We start from the raw sequence: 20973 nt of genomic DNA, 5'->3' as shown, positions 1-20973 counted from the left end.
CCACTGCTTTGTTGTTATCTAAAAACAGAACCAGTGCCTCGGACATCCGGCTTTCTCCGGACGTCCGAGGACCGGACGACCGACTAGTTCGGAAATCCGGAATCCTATGCCAGAGAAATCAGAGCCATATAACTCGGACTTCCGGCTTCCTTCGGACGTCCGAGGCCCGGATGTCCAGCCAAGACCCGGAAATCCGGAAGCCTGCACCAGTAGAAGTTGAGTTCTATATCTCGGAAATCCGGTCCTCTCCGGACGTCCGGTGGCTGATAAATTCAACATAGGTTCAGTCGTATCTTCAGGCCTCGGACGACCGACCCCTGTCGGACGTCCGGTCGCTGTTTAGTTCAAAATAGTTTCAGTCGTATCTACAGGCCTCGGACGACCGACCCCCGTCGGACGTTCGACCCCTCGCGGACGCCCGGACTTCCGACAACTGTCGGACGTCCGGACCCTGTGTGACTTAATGTGTCCCCAACGGCTCTTTTTCTCTCCCCTCTATAAATACCCCCCTCCCACTTCGTGAGAGGGTTGCCCAACACAGCCTTATCCTCATAAGAACACATTTCCACCTCACACACATTTGCTCACTCCAAATCTTAGATCCCAAGAGCATTTGTGAGCCCCTTTGAGAGTTGTTCCAATCAAAAGATAGATCGTCTCCCTCTCCTTCTCTCAACCCAAGCTATTTGTGATTTGAGAAAGTTTTGAGCATTCCCCGTGATCTTGTTACTCTTGGAGGTTGGAGACTCCTAGGAGGTAGGAGTTCTTCGGAGAGGAATCAATCCGTGTGATTTCCCCCGAAAAAGTTTGTGAGGGTTTGTGACGGGACCCCGATCCTAAGCCATAGGAATCCAGCCTGTAACACATCGCATCCCTTTGCGGTCTCACGCACGGTTAACTCCACGGCTGCAGCCTTACCTTAGCCGGGACAGTTTGCGTCTTTTGACTCACATATGCAATAGTGTCTCTAGCATTCCAATGTCAAAGAACCCGGATCGACATGTCTAGGCATAAACCGAAGTGGCAGTACCGCACAAGGACAGGCATACATAACCCAACAAAGAAGGTGTCGGTCATCAGCGAATGTAGACGAGTCGTAGCAAGCTACAAGGACTCCATTACATCGCGTGACATTTCCCCAAAGGGGACAGACACAACAGCTAAGAAGGACACATGCCGGTCAACCAATGTGTCCGGAGCAGTAGCGAAGTACCAAGGCTCATTGGATCACAAAGGGGCATTTCCTTGTAAGGAGTGCTACTAAAGTTCACGACTAAGTAATCGAACCCCATACATATCAAGTACGACACACGTACGCATGGCATACCGATATATATAGATACATCGATGGCATCACAACATAACCATAAACATACAACCTTTATTTAAGAGGCTCGGAAAAGCCACACACATAATATTACACATTAAGGGTCTCACGACCCATAATAGCAGTCATTCAATTACAAGCCAGTGGAAGAGTTTTAAACTGTCTGAGTACAGACAGGGCAACTAGAAGACTCATGGCCTGACTATACTACAGACCCAACGTAGGGCCGGATCGTAGCTGGGACACCAGCTACTCGTCGTCGTCGATGTCTACGAAGAACCCTCCATTAGGGTCATTAGCAACCTCTGCAACATTTATTAAGCAAACATGAGTACGAAGGTACTCAGCAAGACTTTAGGATAACTAACTACTCATGCAAGGTATCAAAAGGGTATTGTGGGGTTTCATGCGGAAAGCCAGCGTCTGACTCTAGGCTAGACAACTTGCATTTTTAAATAATTTTGACAACTTCATTTCTCGTACACGAGTCCACTAACACCACAACAATAAACTATCGTGGAATCATTCCGTCTCCATACGGAAATGCCGTCCACGACACTCACGCTTATCTTGACAATTTTATGAGTAGCCATTGAAGTTATCTATGAACAACATATGTCTCCAAGTAGTCCATATCCGCGGACACGGCTATTCGAATAGATCATAACCCTGCAGGGGTGTACTTCATCACACACGCTCTCGCCACTTATCGCCATGTGCACGTCATGCACCTCGGCAACCTTCAAGCGGAAGCCCAGCGAGGGAGTCGGCCACGACCGTTAACCACACTAGTTCCTAGTCCAGGTTTATCGCCTATCTGAGAGTAACCCGTACGGAAGTCCGGCTGAGGTTCCGCCACGGCCTCAAACGATGTGCGCAGGGTTCCCAAGCCCACCATCCGGGTGCCACTTGGTACACCGTGCCACTGCCTACCGCATCACGGCCCACCTCTCAGGTCAGCACCATGCACGGCCTCCAGCATTACTATAAACACCAGAAACTACTTGCAACTCCTGGACCGAGTACTAAGCGATTAATAGGCCGAGTGGGGTCATATTTCAGGGCCCAGCATGTGGTAGTATCTAGTCTTGGATTACATACACGGACCTCAGTTCCTATGGACGGTTCCAATGAAACAACCCGCCATGTACTCCTACACAGCCTTTCACCGGTACCTTTACCAAGTCAGGTTCAACACACAACCTTTGCTTACCGAACACATTCTCACAATTCTGTTCATCTCCCAGATGACAGACCATACACAACTCTAAGCATAGCATGCATAGCAGGATAAGGTACATCATAGCTCAAGCAACTACCAGGTATGCTAGGCTGCAAGGTTCGGCTATTTACTGTGACAAGGTTAGGTCATGCAGAGGTTTGTAATTGATTTGAATCACATTCAAATATCAATTCAAACGAGGTATTCTCGGATACCGATTTAATTGATTCGACCTGATGCTCAGATCAACTTGATGTTGACATGCATGAGATTTCATGTTAAGGTACTGATTTGTAATTAGGAGAGTGTGTGATCATGTCATTCATAATGAAATTTGAATATTTTCCGAATTCCATTTATGAAGTAATTATAAGAATTGACTTATTCATTAATCTACATGTTTGGGTTCTGTAACTTTTTCAAACATGATTGAAAGTAGCATATTCAAATTACTTGAATTTTTCTGATACTTTTTCATATATAAATTATTTTCATTGGAGTTACAGATTAATTTCTATGAATTTTTGAAGTTTTAAACATTTCTGGAATTATTTTTATACTGGAAAATACTTTTATTGCATCAGCATGACATCAGCAGGTCCATCTGGCCGTTGAAAGTCAAACCTGACCAGTGGGACCCATTGGTCAGTCTCTGTGGTCAATTTTAGATTAGGATTAATCTTATTTAGTTAATTAAACCCACTGGACCCACATGTCAGTGTCTTATTATTTTTACTGATTTATTTTTATTATTTCTAATCTTGCCAGAGGCTGGCCCCACCAGTCAGTGGCTCAGGCCAGCCGAGATCCACCGGCGGCGAGGTCGTCCTCGCCGGCGGGGAGCCTCCGGCGACCACCAGCACGGCGGAGGGGCTCGGGAACGGCGCACAGGGGGCCAAACGCTGCGCGGAGAGCACCAGAAGAACGGCACATCTCCCGCAGCTCCATTTCTGCACTTAGCCGGGGCTGATCTGGCCGGAGATGACGCCGGCGACGAGCTTGGTGGCGGCCAAGGTTCGGGTGTCATCGAGGCCATCGATACAGAGAGAACTACGCTCGGTTCTTAGCTCCTACAACATCTACGCGACGGCCTGAAGCTGCTGGTGCCCTCGGAAGGACGAGCTGATCACCGGAGGGCTACCGGCGACAAGCTGCAGCGGCGGATCTTGTCGGGCTCCGGTGAAACTAGGGCTAGAGGAGGGGATCGACGGGGAGATCTTAGGGGAAATGACCGCATGCTCACGGGGAGTGCAGTGGTGGCGCTAGTCTGCTCGGGGACGGCCTAGAGAGGGAGAACGTCGGCGGCGATCTTCGGTGACCCGAGGAAGAAGACGACTGCTGCGCGTCGATTCACTGCATCAGGGCGTCGGGCTCGTGGCTAGGAAGCTTCAGGGGGTTGCGGCGGAGCTAAAGCGCGGCTCAAAAGGAAGGGAGGACGGCTAGAACGACGACGAGCTTGAGCTCTGCTCGGGCTCCAATGGTGGCAGAAGGAGGGAGGAGAGATCCGAGAGGAGGGGCAGAACTGGCGCTGGGAATGGATAGCCACGGGCTCGGGGAGCTTATCCCCGGCCTTGCCAGCACGAGGCGGCGGCCAGGCAGGCGCACAGGTGCGTGGCCGCCGGAGAACGCGGTGGCCACCTCCTGCTTGTTGGAATTATGCCCTAGAGGCAATAATAAATATAGTTATTATTATAATTCCTGTATCAAGATAATCGTTTATTATCCATGCTATAATTGTATTGAATGAAGACTCATTTACATGTGTGGATACATAGACAAAACACCATCCCTAGCAAGCCTCTAGTTGGCTAGCCAGTTGATCAAAGATAATCAGTGTCTTCTGATTATGAACAAGGTGTTGTTACTTGATAACTGGATCACGTCATTAGGAGAATCACGTGATGGACTAGACCCAAACTAATAGACATAGCATGTTGATCGTGTCATTTTGTTTCTACTGTTTTCTGCGTGTCAAGTATTTATTCCTATGACCATGAGATCATATAACTCACAGACACCGGAGGAATGCTTTATGTGTATCAAACGTCGCAACGTAACTGGGTGACTATAAAGATGCTCTACAGGTATCTCCGAAGGTGTTAGTTGAGTTAGTATGGATCAAGACTGGGATTTGTCACTCCGTGTGACGGAGAGGTATCTCGGGGCCCACTCGGTAATACAACATCACACACAAGCCTTGCAAGCAATGTAACTTAGTGTAAGTTGCGGGATCTTGTATTACGGAACGAGTAAAGAGACTTGCCGGTAAACGAGATTGAAATAGGTATACGGATACTGACGATCGAATCTCGGGCAAGTAACATACCGATGGACAAAGGGAATGACATATGGGATTAAATGAATCCTTGGCACTGAGGTTCAAACGATAAGATCTTCGTGGAATATGTAGGATCCAATATGGGCATCCAGGTCCCGCTATTGTATATTGACCGAGGAGTCTCTCGGGTCATGTCTACATAGTTCTCGAACCCGCCGGGTCTGCACACTTAAGATTCGACGTTGTTTTATGCGTATTTGAGTTATATGGTTGGTTACCGAATGTTGTTCGGAGTCCCGGATGAGATCACGGATGTCACGAGGGTTTCCGGAATGGTCCGGAAACGAAGATTGATATATAGGATGACCTCATTTGATTACCGGAAGGTTTTCGGAGTTACCGGGAATGTACCGGGAATGACGAATGGGTTCCGGGAGTTCACCGGGGGGGGGGGGGAACCCACCCCGGGGAAGCCCATAGGACTTGAGGGTGGCACACCAGCCCTTAGTGGGCTGGTGGGACAGCCCAAAAGGGCCCTATGCTCCAAGAAGAGAAAATCAAGTGAAAAAAAAGAGGAGGTGGGAAGGAAGGGAAGGACTCCCTCCCACCAAACCAAGTCCAACTCGGTTTGGGGGGGGGGAGTCTTCCCCCCTTGGCTCGGCCGACCCCCTTGGGGCTCCCCAAGGCAAGGTCCCCTCCTTCCCACCTATATATACGGAGGTTTTAGGGTTGATTTGAGACGACTTTTCCACGGCAGCCCGACCACATACCTCCACGGTTTTTCCTCTAGATCGCGTTTCTGCGGAGCTCGGGCGGAGCCCTGCTGAGACAAGGTCATCACCAACCTTCGGAGCGCCGTCACGCTGCCGGAGAACTCTTCTACCTCTCCGTCTCTCTTGCTGGATCAAGAAGGCCGAGATCATCGTCGAGCTGTACGTGTGCTGAACGCGGAGGTGCCGTCCGTTCGGTACTAGATCGTGGGACTGATCGCGGGATTGTTCGCGGGGCGGATCAAGGGACGTGAGGACGTTCCACTACGTCAACCACGTTCACTAACGCTTCTGCTTACGGTCTACAAGGGTACGTAGATCACTCATCCCCTCTCTTAGATGGACATCACCATGATAGGTCTTCGTGCGCGTAGGAAATTTTTTGTTTCCCATGCAACATTCCCCAACAGTGGTATCAGAGCTAGGTTCATGCGTAGATGTCTTCTCGAGTAGAACACAAAAGTTTTTGTGGGCGGTGATGTGCGTTTTGCTGCCCTCCTTAGTCTTTTTATTGATTCCGCAGTATTGTTGGATTGAAGCGGCTTGGACCGAAATTACACGTACGCTTACGAGAGACTGGTTTCATCGCTACGAGTAACTCCGTTGCTCAAAGATGACTGGCAAGTGTCGGTTTCTCCAACTTTAGTTGAATCGGATTTGACCGAGGAGGTCCTTGGATGAGGTTAAATAGCAACTCATATATCTCCGTTGTGGTGTTTGCGTAAGTAAGATGCGGTCCTACTAGATACCCTTGGTCACTACGTAAAACATGCAACAACAAAATTAGAGGACGTCTAACTTGTTTTTGCAGGGTATGCTTGTGATGTGATATGGCCAACGATGTGATGTGATATATTGGATGTATGAGATGATCATGTTGTAATAGAAATATCGACTTGCACGTCGATGGTACGGCAACCGGCAGGAGCCATAGGGTTGTCTTTATACTAACGTTTGTGCTTGCAGATGCGTTTACTATTTTGCTAGGATGTAGCTTTAGTAGTAATAGCATGAGTAGCATGACAACCCCGATGGCAACACGTTGATGGAGATCATGGCGTGGCGCCGGTGACAAGAAGATCGTGCCGGTGCTTTGGTGATGAAGATCAAGAAGCACGTGATGATGGCCATATCATGTCACTTATGAATTGCATGTGATGTTAATCCTTTTATGCACCTTATTTTGCTGAGAACGACGGTAGCATTATGAGGTGATCTCTCACTGAAATTTCAAGACGAAATTGTGTTCTCCCCGACTGTGCACCGTTGCTACAGTTCGTCGTTTCGAGACACCACGTGATGATCGGGTGTGATAGACTCAACGTTCACATACAACGGGTGCAAAACAGTTGCGCACGCGGAACACTCGGGTTAAGCTTGACGAGCCTAGCATGTGCAGACATGGCCTCGGAACACATGAGGCCGAAAGGTCGATCATGAATCATATAGATGATATGATTAGCATAGGGATGCTTACCACTGAAACTATACTCAACTCACGTGATGATCGGACTTGAGCTAGTGTAAGTGGATCATGAACCACTCAAATGACTAGAGAGATGTACTTTTTGAGTGGGAGTTTAGCGATTAATTTGATTAAGTTAAACTCTAATTATCTTGAACATAGTCTAAGTCCACTTTGAATATATTTGTGTTGTAGATCATGGCTCACGCGACAGTCATCCTGAATTTTAATACGTTCCTATAGAAAGCTAAGTTGAAAGATGATGGAAGCAACTTTGTAGACTGGGCTCGTAATCTTAAGCTAATCTTACAAGCTGGGAAGAAGGACTATGTCCTTAATGCTACGCTAGGAGATGAACCACCCGCTATGGCTGATCAGGATGTTAAGAACCCTTGGTTAGCACGTAAGGAGGACTACTCAATAGTTCAATGTGCAGTCTTGTATGGCTTAGAACCGGGACTTCAACGTCGCTTTGAGCGACATGGAGCATTTGACATGTTCCAGGAGTTGAAGTTTATCTTTCAGAAGAACGCCCGGATCGAGAGGTATGAGACCTCCGATAAATTCTATGCTTCCAAGATGGAGGAAAACTCGTCTGTCAGTGAACATGTGCTCAAAATGTCTGGGTATTCAAACCGTCTAGCTGAGCTGGGGATTGAACTCCCGCAAGAGGCTATCACTGACAGAATCCTTCAATCACTGCCGCCAAGCTATAAAGGCTTTGTGTTGAACTACAACATCCAAGGGATGAACAAGTCACCCGGCGAGTTGTTTGCGATGTTGAAAGTCGCAGAGTCTAAACTCCGTAAAGAGCATCAAGTGTTGATGGTGAATAAGACCACTAGTTTCAAGAGAAACGACAAAGGCAAGAAGGGAAATTCGAAGAAGAGCGGCAAGCCTGTTGCCAATCCGACGAAGAAACCCCAAGCTGGACCTAAGCCTGAAACGGAGTGCTACTATTGCAAGGGTATGGGTCACTGGAAGCGCAATTGCCCCAAGTATCTGGCAGATAAGAAGGCGGGCAAAGAAAAATCAGGTATATTTGATATACATGTTATTGATGTGTACTTAACCGGCTCTCGTAGTAGTGCCTGGGTATTCGATACCGGTTCTGTTGCTCATATTTGCAACTCAAAACAAGAACTGCGGAATAGACGAAGGCTGGCGAAAGATGAAGTGACGATGCGCGTAGGAAATGGTTCCAAGGTTGATGCAATCGCCGTCGGCACAGTGTCACTTCAGTTACCGTCAGGATTAGTGATGAACTTAAATCATTGTTATTTAGTGCCTGCGTTGAGCATGAACATTATATCTGGATCTTGTTTATTGCGAGACGGTTACTCTTTTAAGTCAGAGAATAATGGTTGTTCTATTTCTATGAGTAACATCTTTTATGGTCATGCACCGAATGTGAGAGGATTGTTCATATTGAATCTTGATAGCGATACGCATATACATAACATTGAGACCAAAAGAGTTAGAGTTAACAATGATAGTGCCATATTTTTGTGGCACTGCCGCTTAGGTCATATTGGTGTAAAGCGCATGAAGAAACTCCATGCTGATGGACTTTTGGAGTCACTTGACTTTGATTCACTTGACACGTGCGAACCATGCCTCATGGGCAAGATGACTAAGACTCCGTTCTCCGGAACAATGGAGCGTGCAAGTGACTTGTTGGAAATCATACATACCGATGTGTGTGGTCCGATGAGCGTGGAGGCACGCGGCGGATATCGTTATTTTCTCACCTTCACTGACGATTTAAGTAGATATGGTTATGTCTACTTGATGAAACACAAGTCTGAAACATTTGAAAAGTTCAAGCAATTTCAGAGTGAAGTGGAAAATCATCGTAACAAGAAGATCAAGTTCCTACGGTCTGATCGTGGGGGTGAATATCTGAGTTTCGAGTTTGGTTCTCACTTAAGACAATGTGGAATAGTTCCACAGTTAACACCGCCTGGAACACCACAACGTAATGGTGTGTCCGAACGTCGTAATCATACTCTATTAGAGATGGTGCGATCTATGATGTCTCTTACTGATTTGCCGTTATCATTTTGGGGTTATGCATTAGAAACAGCTGCATTCACTTTAAATAGGGCACCATAAAAATCCGTTGAGACGACACCATACGAACTGTGGTATGGCAAAAGGCCAAAGTTGTCGTTTCTTAAAGTTTGGGGATGTGATGCTTATGTCAAAAAGCTTCAGCCTGAAAAGCTGGAACCCAAAGCGGAAAAGTGCGTCTTCGTAGGTTACCCAAAAGAGACAGTTGGGTACACCTTCTATCTCAAATCCGAGGGCAAAGTGTTTGTTGCTAAAAACGGAGCTTTTCTCGAGAAGGAGTTTCTCTCGAGAGAATTGAGTGGGAGGAAGATAGAACTTGACGAGGTTGTCGAACCTCTCATCCCTCTGGATGGTGGCGCGGGGCAAGGGGAAACCTCTGTCATTGCGACGCCGGTTGAGGAGGAAGTTAATGATGAAGATCATGAAACTCCAGTTCCAGTTTCTGTCGAACCACGCAGGTCGACGAGACCACGTACTGCTCCAGAGTGGTACGGTAATCCCGTCTTATCAATCATGTTGTTAGACAACAATGAGCCTGCAAATTATGAAGAAGCAATGGTGGGCCCAGATTCCAACAAATGGCTAGAGGCCATGAAATCCGAGATAGGATCCATGTATGAGAACAAAGTATGGACTTTGGAGGTACTACCTGAGGGCCGCAAGGCCATTCAAAACAAATGGATCTTTAAGAGGAAGACGGACGCTGACGGTAATGTGACCGTTTATAAAGCTTGACTTGTGGCAAAAGGTTTTTCACAAGTTCAAGGAGTTGACTACGATGAGACTTTCTCACCCGTAGCGATGCTTAAGTCCGTCAGAATCATGTTAGCAATAGGTGCATTTTTCGATTATGAAATCTGGCAGATGGATGTCAAAACGGCGTTCCTTAACGGTTTCCTTAAGGAAGAATTGTATATGATACAACCCGAAGGTTTTGTCGATCCTAAGAATGCTGACAAGGTGTGCAAGCTCCAGCGATCCATTTATGGACTGGTGCAAGCATCTCGGAGTTGGAACAAACGCTTTGATGAGGTGATCAAAGCATTTGGGTTTATACAAGTGGTTGGAGAATCTTGTATTTACAAGAAAGTGAGTGGGAGCTCTGTGGCGTTTCTAATATTATATGTGGATGACATATTGCTGAATGGAAACAACGTAGAGTTTTTAGAGAGCATAAAAGGTTACTTGAGTAAAAGTTTCTCTATGAAGGACCTAGGAGAAGCTGCTTACATTCTAGGCATTAAGATCTATAGGGATAGATCAAAACGCCTGATAGGACTTTCACAAAGCACATACCTTGATAAAGTTTTGAAAAGGTTCAAAATGGAACAGTCCAAGAAAGGGTTCTTGCCAGTTCTGCAAGGTACGAGATTGAGTAAGACTCAATGCCCAACAACTGATGAAGATAGGGAGCATATGCGCTCCGTTCCCTATGCTTCAGCCATAGGTTCTATCATGTATGCAATGTTGTGCACTACACCGGATGTTAGCCTGGCCATAAGTATGGAAGGTAGGTTCCAGAGTAATCCAGGAGTGGATCACTGGACAGCGGTCAAGAATATCCTGAAGTAGCTGAAAAGGACTAAGGAGATGTTTCTCGTGTATGGAGGTGACGAAGAGCTCGCCGTAAAAGGTTACGTCGATGCAAGCTTTGACACTGATCCGGACGACTCTAAGTCGCAAACCGGATACGTATTTATTCTTAATGGGGGTGCAGTAAGCTGGTGCAGTTCCAAGCAAAGCGTCGTAGCAGATTCTACATGTGAAGCGGAGTACATGGTTGCCTCGGAGGCGGCTAAGGAGGGTGTCTGGATGAAGCATTTCATGACGGATCTTGGAGTGGTGCCAAGCGCACTGAATCCAATAACCTTGTTCTGTGATAACACGGGTGCCATTGCCTTAGCAAAGGAACCACGGTTTCACAAGAAGACCAGACACATCAAACGACGCTTCAACCTCATCCGCGACTACGTCGAGGGAGAGGACGTAAATATATGCAAAGTGCACACGGATCTGAATATAGCAAACCCGCTGACTAAACCTCTTCCACGGCCAAAGCATGATCAACACGAGAACTGTATGGGTGTTAGATTTATTACAATGTAATTCACATGATGATGTGAGGGCTAGATTATTGACTCTAGTGCAAGTGGGAGACTGTTGGAATTATGCCCTAGAGGCAATAATAAATATAGTTATTATTATAATTCCTGTATCAAGATAATCGTTTATTATCCATGCTATAATTGTATTGAATGAAGACTCATTTACATGTGTGGATACATAGACAAAACACCGTCCCTAGCAAGCCTCTAGTTGGCTAGCCAGTTGATCATAGATAGTCAGTGTCTTCTGATTATGAACAAGGTGTTGTTACTTGATAACTGGATCACGTCATTAGGAGAATCACGTGATGGACTAGACCCAAACTAATAGACGTAGCATGTTGATCGTGTCATTTTGTTGCTACTGATTTCTGCGTGTCAAGTATTTATTCCTATGACCATGAGATCATATAACTCACTGACACCGGAGGAATGCTTTGTGTGTATCAAACGTCGCAACGTGACTGGGTGACTATAAAGATGCTCTACAGGTATCTCCGAAGGTGTTAGTTGAGTTAGTATGGATCAAGACTGGGATTTGTCACTCCGTGTGACGGAGAGGTATCTCGGGGCCCACTCGGTAATACAACATCACACACAAGCTTTGCAAGCAATGTAACTTAGTGTAAGTTGCGTGATCTTGTATTACGGAACGAGTAAAGAGACTTGCCGGTAAACGAGATTGAAATAGGTATACGGATACGGACGATCGAATCTCGGGCAAGTAACATACCGAAGGACAAAGGGAATGACATACGGGATTAAATGAATCCTTGGCACTGAGGTTCAAATGATAAGATCTTCGTAGAATATGTAGGATCCAATATGGGCATCCAGGTCCCGCTATTGGATATTGACCGAGGAGTCTCTCAGGTCATGTCTACATAGTTCTCGAACCCGCAGGGTCTGCACACTTAAGGTTCGACGTTGTTTTATGCGTATTTGAGTTATATGGTTGGTTACCGAATGTTGTTCGGAGTCCCGGATGAGATCACGGACGTCACGAGGGTTTCCGGAATGGTCCGGAAACAAAGATTGATATATAGGATGACCTCATTTGATTACCGGAAGGTTTTCAGAGTTACCGGGAATGTACCGGGAATGCCGAATGGGTTCCGGTAGTTCACCGGGGGGGGGGGGCAACCCACCCCGGGGAAGCCCATAGGCCTTGAGGGTGGCACACCAGCCCTTAGTTGGCTGGTGGGACAGCCCAAAAGGGCCCTATGCTCCAAGAAGAGAAAATCAAGAGAAAAAAAAAAGAGGAGGTGGGAAGGATGGGAAGGACTCCCTCCCACCAAACCAAGTCCAACTCGGTTTGGGGGGGGAGTCTTCCCCCCTTGGCTCGGCCGACCCCCTTGGGGCTCCTTGAGACCCAAGGCAAGGTCCCCTCCCTCCCACCTATATATACGGAGGTTTTAGGGCTGATTTGAGACGACTTTTCCACGGCAGCCCGACCACATACCTCCACGGTTTTTCCTCTAGACCGCGTTTCTGCGGAGCTCGGGCGGAGCCCTGCTGAGACAAGGTCATCACCAACCTCCGGAGCGCTGTCACGCTACCGGAGAACTCTTCTACCTCTCCGTCTCTCTTGCTGGATCAAGAAGGCCGAGATCATCGTCGAGCTGTACGTGTGCTGAACGCGGAGGTGCCGCCCGTTCGGTACTAGATCGTGGGACTGATCGCGGGATTGTTTGCGGGGCGGATCGAGGGACGTGAGGACGTTCCACTATATCAACCGCGTTCACTAACGCTTCTGCTGTACGATCTACAAGGGTACGTAGATCACTCATCCCCTCTCGTAGATGGACATCACCATGATAGGTCTTCGTGCGCGTAGGAAATTTTTTGTTTCCCATGCGACGTTCCCCAACACCGCTGCCCACTGGCGGGGAGGAAGACGACAGGAGCTGGGATGGGCCGGGCCAGGTGAGCGACAGGTAACTCCTTTCCCTTTTTTTTCTGTTTTTGTTTGTGTTTTGCTAATTCGCTGATTTTCTATTTATTTCAACTCCCAAATAAATGGTAAAAGCTATGTTAAGCACCCTAGAATATTTGTTGGAATATTTCCAACTATTTCCAAAGTTTCCAACATTTTTGAAAATTTAAAGTTTCTGATTTCAAATTTAAAACTTGAAACCAGTAGCTTTTGCAACTATTTAAAATGCTTAATGTGTCAAGAAAATAGTTTTCTCCAATGCTCATTTACTTTCATGATTTATCAGAAAGTTTGAACATTTCTTGATGCCATTTTGGGTTCATTGATTTTAACTAGTTTGAGATTTCCTTATTTAAAGTAGTGGCTAGGGTTTTGAGTTTTTCCTTTACCACTTTCTTGTTCTTGTTGGAAAATTCTTAGATGCAAATGCAAAGAAGACATGAGCACAAGACTAACTTGCTTAAGGTGTCTGGGATGTGACAACTCACCCCCACTCAAAAGAATCTCGTCCCGAGATTTAGAAGTCACCGGGAATAACGCAGGATACTCAAGTCGGAGACGATCCTCTCTTTCCCAAGTTGCCTCTTTTTCAGAATGATTTGACCATTGAACTTTAAGAAACTTGAGGTTTCGACGTCGAGTGGTACGCTCAGCTTGATCAAGAACACGCACGGGGTATTCTCGGTATGAACGGTTATCTTGGAGATCAAGCGTTTCGTGGTCCACTTCACGGATAGGATCCGAAAAGCAACGCCTGAGTTGCGAGACGTGGAAGACATCATGAACCTTGGAAAGATGCGGAGGAAGTTCCAACTGGTAGGCAACTTCTCCTTGTTTGGCAAGAATGCGAAAAGGACCAGTGGAACGAGGAGCCAACTTGCCCTTGATACCGAATCGATGGGTACCCTTCAAAGGTGTAACCCGAAGGTAAGCCTTCTCGTCAACTTCAAAGGTCACAGCCTTATGATGACGATCATATTAGCTCTTTTGACGAGACTGGGCTGTTTTCAACTTTTCACGAATAATGCGAACCTGCTCTTCTGCATCCTGGATCATATCCGGGCCAAAGAGTTGCCTCTCTCCGGTTTCTGACCAATTAAGAGGTGTTCGACATCTTCGTCCATAGAGAACTTCAAAAGGGGCTTTGCCCAAGCTTGATTGGTAACTATTGTTATAAGCGAATTCGGCGAATGGAAGACACTTCTCCCAATTCATACCGAACGATATAACACAAGCTCGGAGCATATCTTCTAGGATTTGATTCACTCTTTCTACTTGACCACTTGATTGGGGATGGAAAGCAGTGCTAAAATATAGGTGAGTCCCCATGGCATTCTGAAAACTTTCCCAGAAGCGAGAAGTAAAGATACTTCCACGGTCCGAGTTAATCTCCAGGGGAACACCATGAAGAGACACTATTCGGGAGATATATAACTCTGCTAGCTGGCTAGCTGTTATACTCTCACGAACGGGAAGAAAATGAGCCACTTTGGAAAGACGGTCAATGACCACAAAGATAGCATTATTTCCTTTCTTGGTCTTGGGACATCCGGTAATGAAATCCATGCTAACTTTATCCCATTTCCATTCAGGAATAGCTAGAGGTTGAAGGGTGCCAGCAGGCCTTTGATGTTCTGCCTTAACTCCACGACAAACGTCGCAGTTAGCGACGAACTCAGCAATTTCTCTCTTCATCCTAGTCCACCAGAACCTCTGGCGTAGGTACTGATACATCTTAGTACTACCGGGATGAATGGTGAGAGGAGAATCATGAGCCTCCTTAAGGATCAATTGCCGCAGACGTGGGTTCTTAGGAACCACTAGACGATTCTGGAAGAACACAACACCTTGATCGTTCATGGAAAATTCTTTAGCGTTTCCGCTAAAAATATTCTCCTTGATCCGTGATATACCCTTGTCACGGTTTTGGCCAGCTATAATTTGATCCTTAAGAGTAGGCTTCGCCTCCAGGGTAGAAAGGAATCCTTGAGGAACAATATGAAGATTCAACTTCCGAAAGTCCTCATGGAGATGTGGTTGACCTTGTTGTAGCATCAAATTGTTACAATAAGATTTACGACTTAGTGCATCGGCCATAACATTGGCCTTCCCCAGGGTGTAAGTTATCCCTAAGTCGTAATCCGAGATCAACTCAACCCACCGTCTTTGCCTGAGATTCAAATCCGGCTGGGTGAAGATATATTTCAGACTTTGGTGATCAGTGAATATTTCGCAACGATTACCCAGAAGGTAATGTCGCCAGGTTTTTAGTGCATGGACCACAGTTGCAAGCTTAAGGTCATGTGTGGGATAATTATCCTCATGTGGTCGCAACTGTCGAGACGCGTATGCGATCACATGACGATCTTGCATGAGAATGCAACCTAATCCTTGTCGCGAGGCGTCGCAATAGATAACAAAGTCCTTAGAAAAATCTGGTGGTAGCAACACAGGTGCGGAAGTCAGGCGTCTTTTCAGTTCCTGAAAACTATGCTCACACTGTGGTGTCCACTCGAACTTTTTATCTTTCTTGAGGAGTTCAGTTAGAGGCTTTGCAACCTTGGAGAAATTCTGGACGAAGCGGCGACAATAGCTCGCTAGACCAAGAAAACTCCTAACTTGCTTAACCGATTCAGGTTTATTCCAATCAAGGACAGCTTGAACTCTCTCGGGATTGACAGCAATACCCTTACCAGAGATTACGTGACCCAGATAGGTCACTTCTAGTAACCAAAATTCACATTTTGAAAACTTGGCATAAAGGCGATGCTCTCGAAGTTTCATCAATACCAGCCTTAGATGCTCGGCATGTTCTTGTTCGTTCTTTGAGTAGATGAGAATATCATCGAGGTATACCACGACGAATTTATCCAAATACTCCATGAAGATTGAATTCATCAGACGAGAGAAAGTGGCTGGGGCATTGGTCAAACCGAAGGACATGACGGTGTACTCGTATTGGCCATAACGAGTAACGAAAGCCGTTTTTGGAATGTCCCTGTTCTTAATCTTGATTTGATGGTATCCCAACCTCAAATCCATTTTGGAGAAGACTGAGGATCCAGCGAGCTGATCGTATAGGTCGTTGATCCTGGGGAGCGGATACTTGTTCTTTATGGTGACCAGATTAACTGGTCGGTAATCTACAACCATCCGATCCGTTCCGTCTTTCTTCTTGACGAAGAGGACGAGGCAAGCCCAAGGAGAAGAGCTAGGACGAATGAAACCTTTGTTCAAGGCCTCATCTAGTTGCTTCTTACGTTCGGCTAGCTCCAGGGGTGCCATCTTATATGGTATTCTGGCTATTGGGACAGTTCCCGGAACAAGATCTATCACAAACTCCACATCTCTATCAGGTGGAATTCCTGGCAGTTCCTCTGGAAAGACATCCGGGAAGTCACGGACTACCGGAATGTCTTCGAGTTCCGGAAGAGGGTTGGCATTTAAGGAATAGATTTGGCATTTGGCAACTCGAGTAGAGACATTTACCATCTCACCCGAGGGCTGGGTAAGCTGGACATTTCTAGAATGAGTATCAATCTTGGCATAGTGAGCTGACATCCAGTCTATGCCCAAGATGATATTAATATCCGAAGATTTCAAGGCTATCAATGAGGCTAGAAAAACTAGCATGTCTACTAGAATTTCATTGTCATAGGTTATCCTAGAGGTTTGCCATTTACTACCACGGGTTTGGACAACCAATGGGATTGGCATATCACAAAAAGACATGTTATGCAACTGTGCATAACTTTCTGAAATGAAGGAATGAGAAGACCCAGTGTTAAAGAGAACAGACGATGGGTGATGATTAACAAGAAGCGTACCCAGCATGACGTCGGGATCCTCTCTAGCTTCTTCTGCTGACACATAGTTCACACGGCCACGTGCAGGAGTTGGCTTCACATAGTAAGCTTTGCCCGACTTGGCTTTCCCGATGGACTTTCCGGGTTGCTTGGCACCCACATTTTGAGGACACTCACGGGAATAGTGCCCTCGTTCTCCACACTTGTAGCATATCACTTGATTGGCACGTGGTGCAACATTGCTAGCTGGACCACCATAAGCTTTTGCTGGAGGGTTGGCCTGATTCGTCTGAGGCGCCACGTAGGATGGCCTCGGAGTATATCTTGGCGGCAGAGAACTGTTCGGAACCCACAGCCTGCGTTTTGGAAACGCGGAACCAGAAGACGAGCCAAAGTCATGGGAGTGCTTACTTGTGGCTTCGAAGTCAGTATGACCAGTCTCAGCACTGATCGCCTTGTTGACCAGAGCTTGAAAGCTTGCACACTCGTGGAGGCGCAGATCACGACGGAGCTCAGGGCTCAGACCCTTACGGAATCTTGCTTGCTTCTTGGCGTCAGTAGACACCTCCTCTGTTGCATAGCGGGCGAGATTACGAACTCGCGGCTATAGGCATCCACAGACAACTTGCCCTGAGTGAAAGCATAGAACTCCTCTCTCTTTCTGTCCATCAGGCCCTCTGGAATATGGTGCACACGAAAAGCTGCACTGAAGTCTGCCCATGTGGCTACTGGTTCAGTGGGACGCATAGCTTCAAAATTCTCCCACCACAGATTGGCGGGTCCTTCCAGGAAATACGCCGCAAAGGTCACCTTGTCGGCCTCAGACACATTCGGAGAGCGAATCTTGCGTGAGATGCTGCACAGCCAGTCATCAGCGTCGAGGGGATCGACGGAATGATGAAACTTTGGAGGATTCAGCTTCACAAAGTCATTGAGGGACACTGCGGCATTCCTAGGCTGTCGAGCCGTATTCTGCTCAATACGCTCTAGCAGTCGGTTGGTCTCCCTTTTGTTTCTTTCTGCCTCAAGCATCACTTCCGCCAGAGAGGGCGGGTGAGGTAGGTCTTCCTGCGACGCTTGACTACCCTCGCCTTGCTCATGACCAGGGGCACGGTTCAACCTGGTGAACACCATCCTGACAAACAAACTCACAGCTTAGACCAATATCATATCAATACTAGATATGAATTAGGAATGTACTGAACACACGGAATGCGGAAATGAACATCCGAACAGCACGGTAACAAGCAACTGCTATATATACACCATGGTTCATACACACCCTTACATAGTTCAGTACAACCTTAACCGAAGAGCAAACTACTGAAATTATGGAACTACTCATCAGAGGCTTACAAGCTTCCTATACATTATTTATCTAGGCCTCCGGAATCCGTTTCACATCACACGCATACTTCACAAGTCACGCAGGACTGTGAACGTACGGCTACTACTATACTATCCTTCCGCTCACAGCTCAGGCATCCGCATCGAACATCTCATAGAGATTACATCCATGACCTGGAAGCTCAACCTGCGGATCAGGAAACACTCTAGCCTGAGATCCCTGGGATCCATAAGGACACGGATGTGGCCTTGGTCCCCTGACTGGTAGCAAGAGGGGTCCCTGAAGAGGTGTGACTCCTCCTATAGCTGGCCAGTCAACGTGAGCCGGGAGATGGGTCCTAACAGGGTTCAGCATCTCCATCTCTCCATACCCTGTCTGGACTACCGGTGCCAGCTGCGTCAAAGTCGTCCACAGACGGGCACGGGTAGCATAAAGTTCCATGCGGAGAGCACGAGCATCCGTGTCTCTGTTCTCTAGCATCTCAACAGTAGACTGCAGTAGTGGGTCCTCCATAGAAGAATCAAAATAGACTCCACTGAGGTATCCCTCTTCACCAGGCTGAGAGGCCGGAACATAGCAGAACTCTGAATTCTGCAGCAGTGCATGTCTCGCTCTCATAATGGTCAGCATTGAATAGGCAGCATCCTGTACTGCCATGTCAACGGTGACCCCCAACCCATAGGACCAATGGATTGGCTTCTCAGCTCCAGGGTAGTCTGGAAATACCCTAACAGTGCAGATGTACTGGCTCTGGTCGAAATCTCGGTACTGTTCCTCCACTGTGTACTCAGGGTACCAGCGGTAACCGCACACCGACATCACCCTGACCAGCATGGCCGTATGACCCGACACATCAATGCACCTGGTCAGACGTACCACCTGACGAGAAGGATGGCCAGACATCTGTAAATAGAGAGTAATGCAAAAGCATTAGAGCTCCGAATGAAAAATTGGGTAGCATAACGGCTGTAAATGCTCAAAACAAATTTTGAGACAACCCAAAATGGAATAGCGTAACCACTCAACTATCAAGTTCAACTCTCTGATCATCAAACTTACTTCCTTTTTCCTAGAAATGACAGAAACCCAATATCTCTTGACCCGTAGTCCTATAATCTACCGATCAGAAACACGAGCCGAGAAGAAGATGAGTAACCTAGTCCTTAATTCCCGCAGAAAAGACGAGGATGACCAGAATAGAATAACTTGAGAAGAGAACAAGAGTCGTACGTTCCCTTCCACAAACAATTCCCTTATATATAACTAAAGCAATTCTAGACTCAACTTCGACCAGTTTGGCTTAGTAATCCTACAGTCAGTCAGGCTCTGATACCAACGCTGTCGGGACCCCGATCCTAAGCCATAGGAATCCAGCCTGTAACACATCGCATCCCTTTGCGGTCTCACGCACGGTTAACTCCACGGCTGTAGCCTTACCTTAGCCGGGACCGTTTGCATCTTTTGACTCACGTATGCAATAGTGTCGCTAGCATTCCAATGTCAAAGAACCCGGATCGACATGTCTAGGCATAAACCAAAGTGGCAGTACCGCACAAGGACATGCATACATGACCCAACAAAGCAGGTGTCGGTCATCAGCGAATGTAGACGAGTCGTAGCAAGCTACAAGGACTCCATTACATCGCGTGGCATTTCCCCAAAGGGGACAAACACAGCAGCTAAGAAGGACACATGCCGGTCAACCAATGTGTCCGGAGCAGTAGCGAACTACCAAGGCTCATTGGATCACAAAGGGGCATTTCCTTGTAAGGAGTGCTACTAAAGTTCACGACTAAGTAATCGAACCCCATACATATCAAGTACGACACATGTACGCATGGCATACCGATATGTATAGATACATCGATGGCATCACAACATAACCATAAACATACAACCTTTATTTAAGAGGCTCAGAAGAGCCACACACATAATATTACACATTAAGGGTCTCACGACCCATAATAGCAGTCATTCAATTACAAGCCAGCGGAAGAGTTTTAAACTGTCTGAGTACAGACAGGGAAACTAGAAGACTCATGGCCTGACTATACTACAGACCCAACGTAGGGCCGGATCGTAGCTGGGACACCAGCTACTCGTCGTCGTCGATGTCTACGAAGAACCCTCCATTAGGGTCATTAGCAACCTCTGCAACATTTATTAAGCAAACATGAGTACGAAGGTACTCAGCAAGACTTTAGGATAACTAACTACTCATGCAAGGTATCAAAAGGGTATTGTGGGGTTTCATGCGAAAAGCCAGCGTCTGACTCGTGGCTAGACAACTTGCATTTTTAAATAATTTTGACAACTTGATTTCTCGCACACGAGTCCACTAACACCACAAGAATACACTATCGTGGAATCATTCCGTCTCCATACGGAAATGCCGTCCACGACACTCACGCTTATCTTGACAATTTTATGAGTAGCCATTGAAGTTATCTATGAACAACATATGTCTCCAAGTAGTCCATATCCACGGACGTGGCTATTTGAATAGATCATAACCCTGCAGGGGTGTACTTCGTCACACACGCTCTCGCCACTTATCGCCATGTGCACGTCATGCACCTCGGCAACCTTCAAGCGGAAGCCCAGCGAGGGAGTCGGCCACGACCGTTAACCACACTAGTTCCT

Source organism: Hordeum vulgare, chromosome 3H (assembly GCF_904849725.1).
Source record: "Hordeum vulgare subsp. vulgare chromosome 3H, MorexV3_pseudomolecules_assembly, whole genome shotgun sequence".
Lineage (NCBI taxonomy): Eukaryota > Viridiplantae > Streptophyta > Magnoliopsida > Poales > Poaceae > Hordeum > Hordeum vulgare.
Note: the sequence above shows the minus strand (reverse complement) of the source record.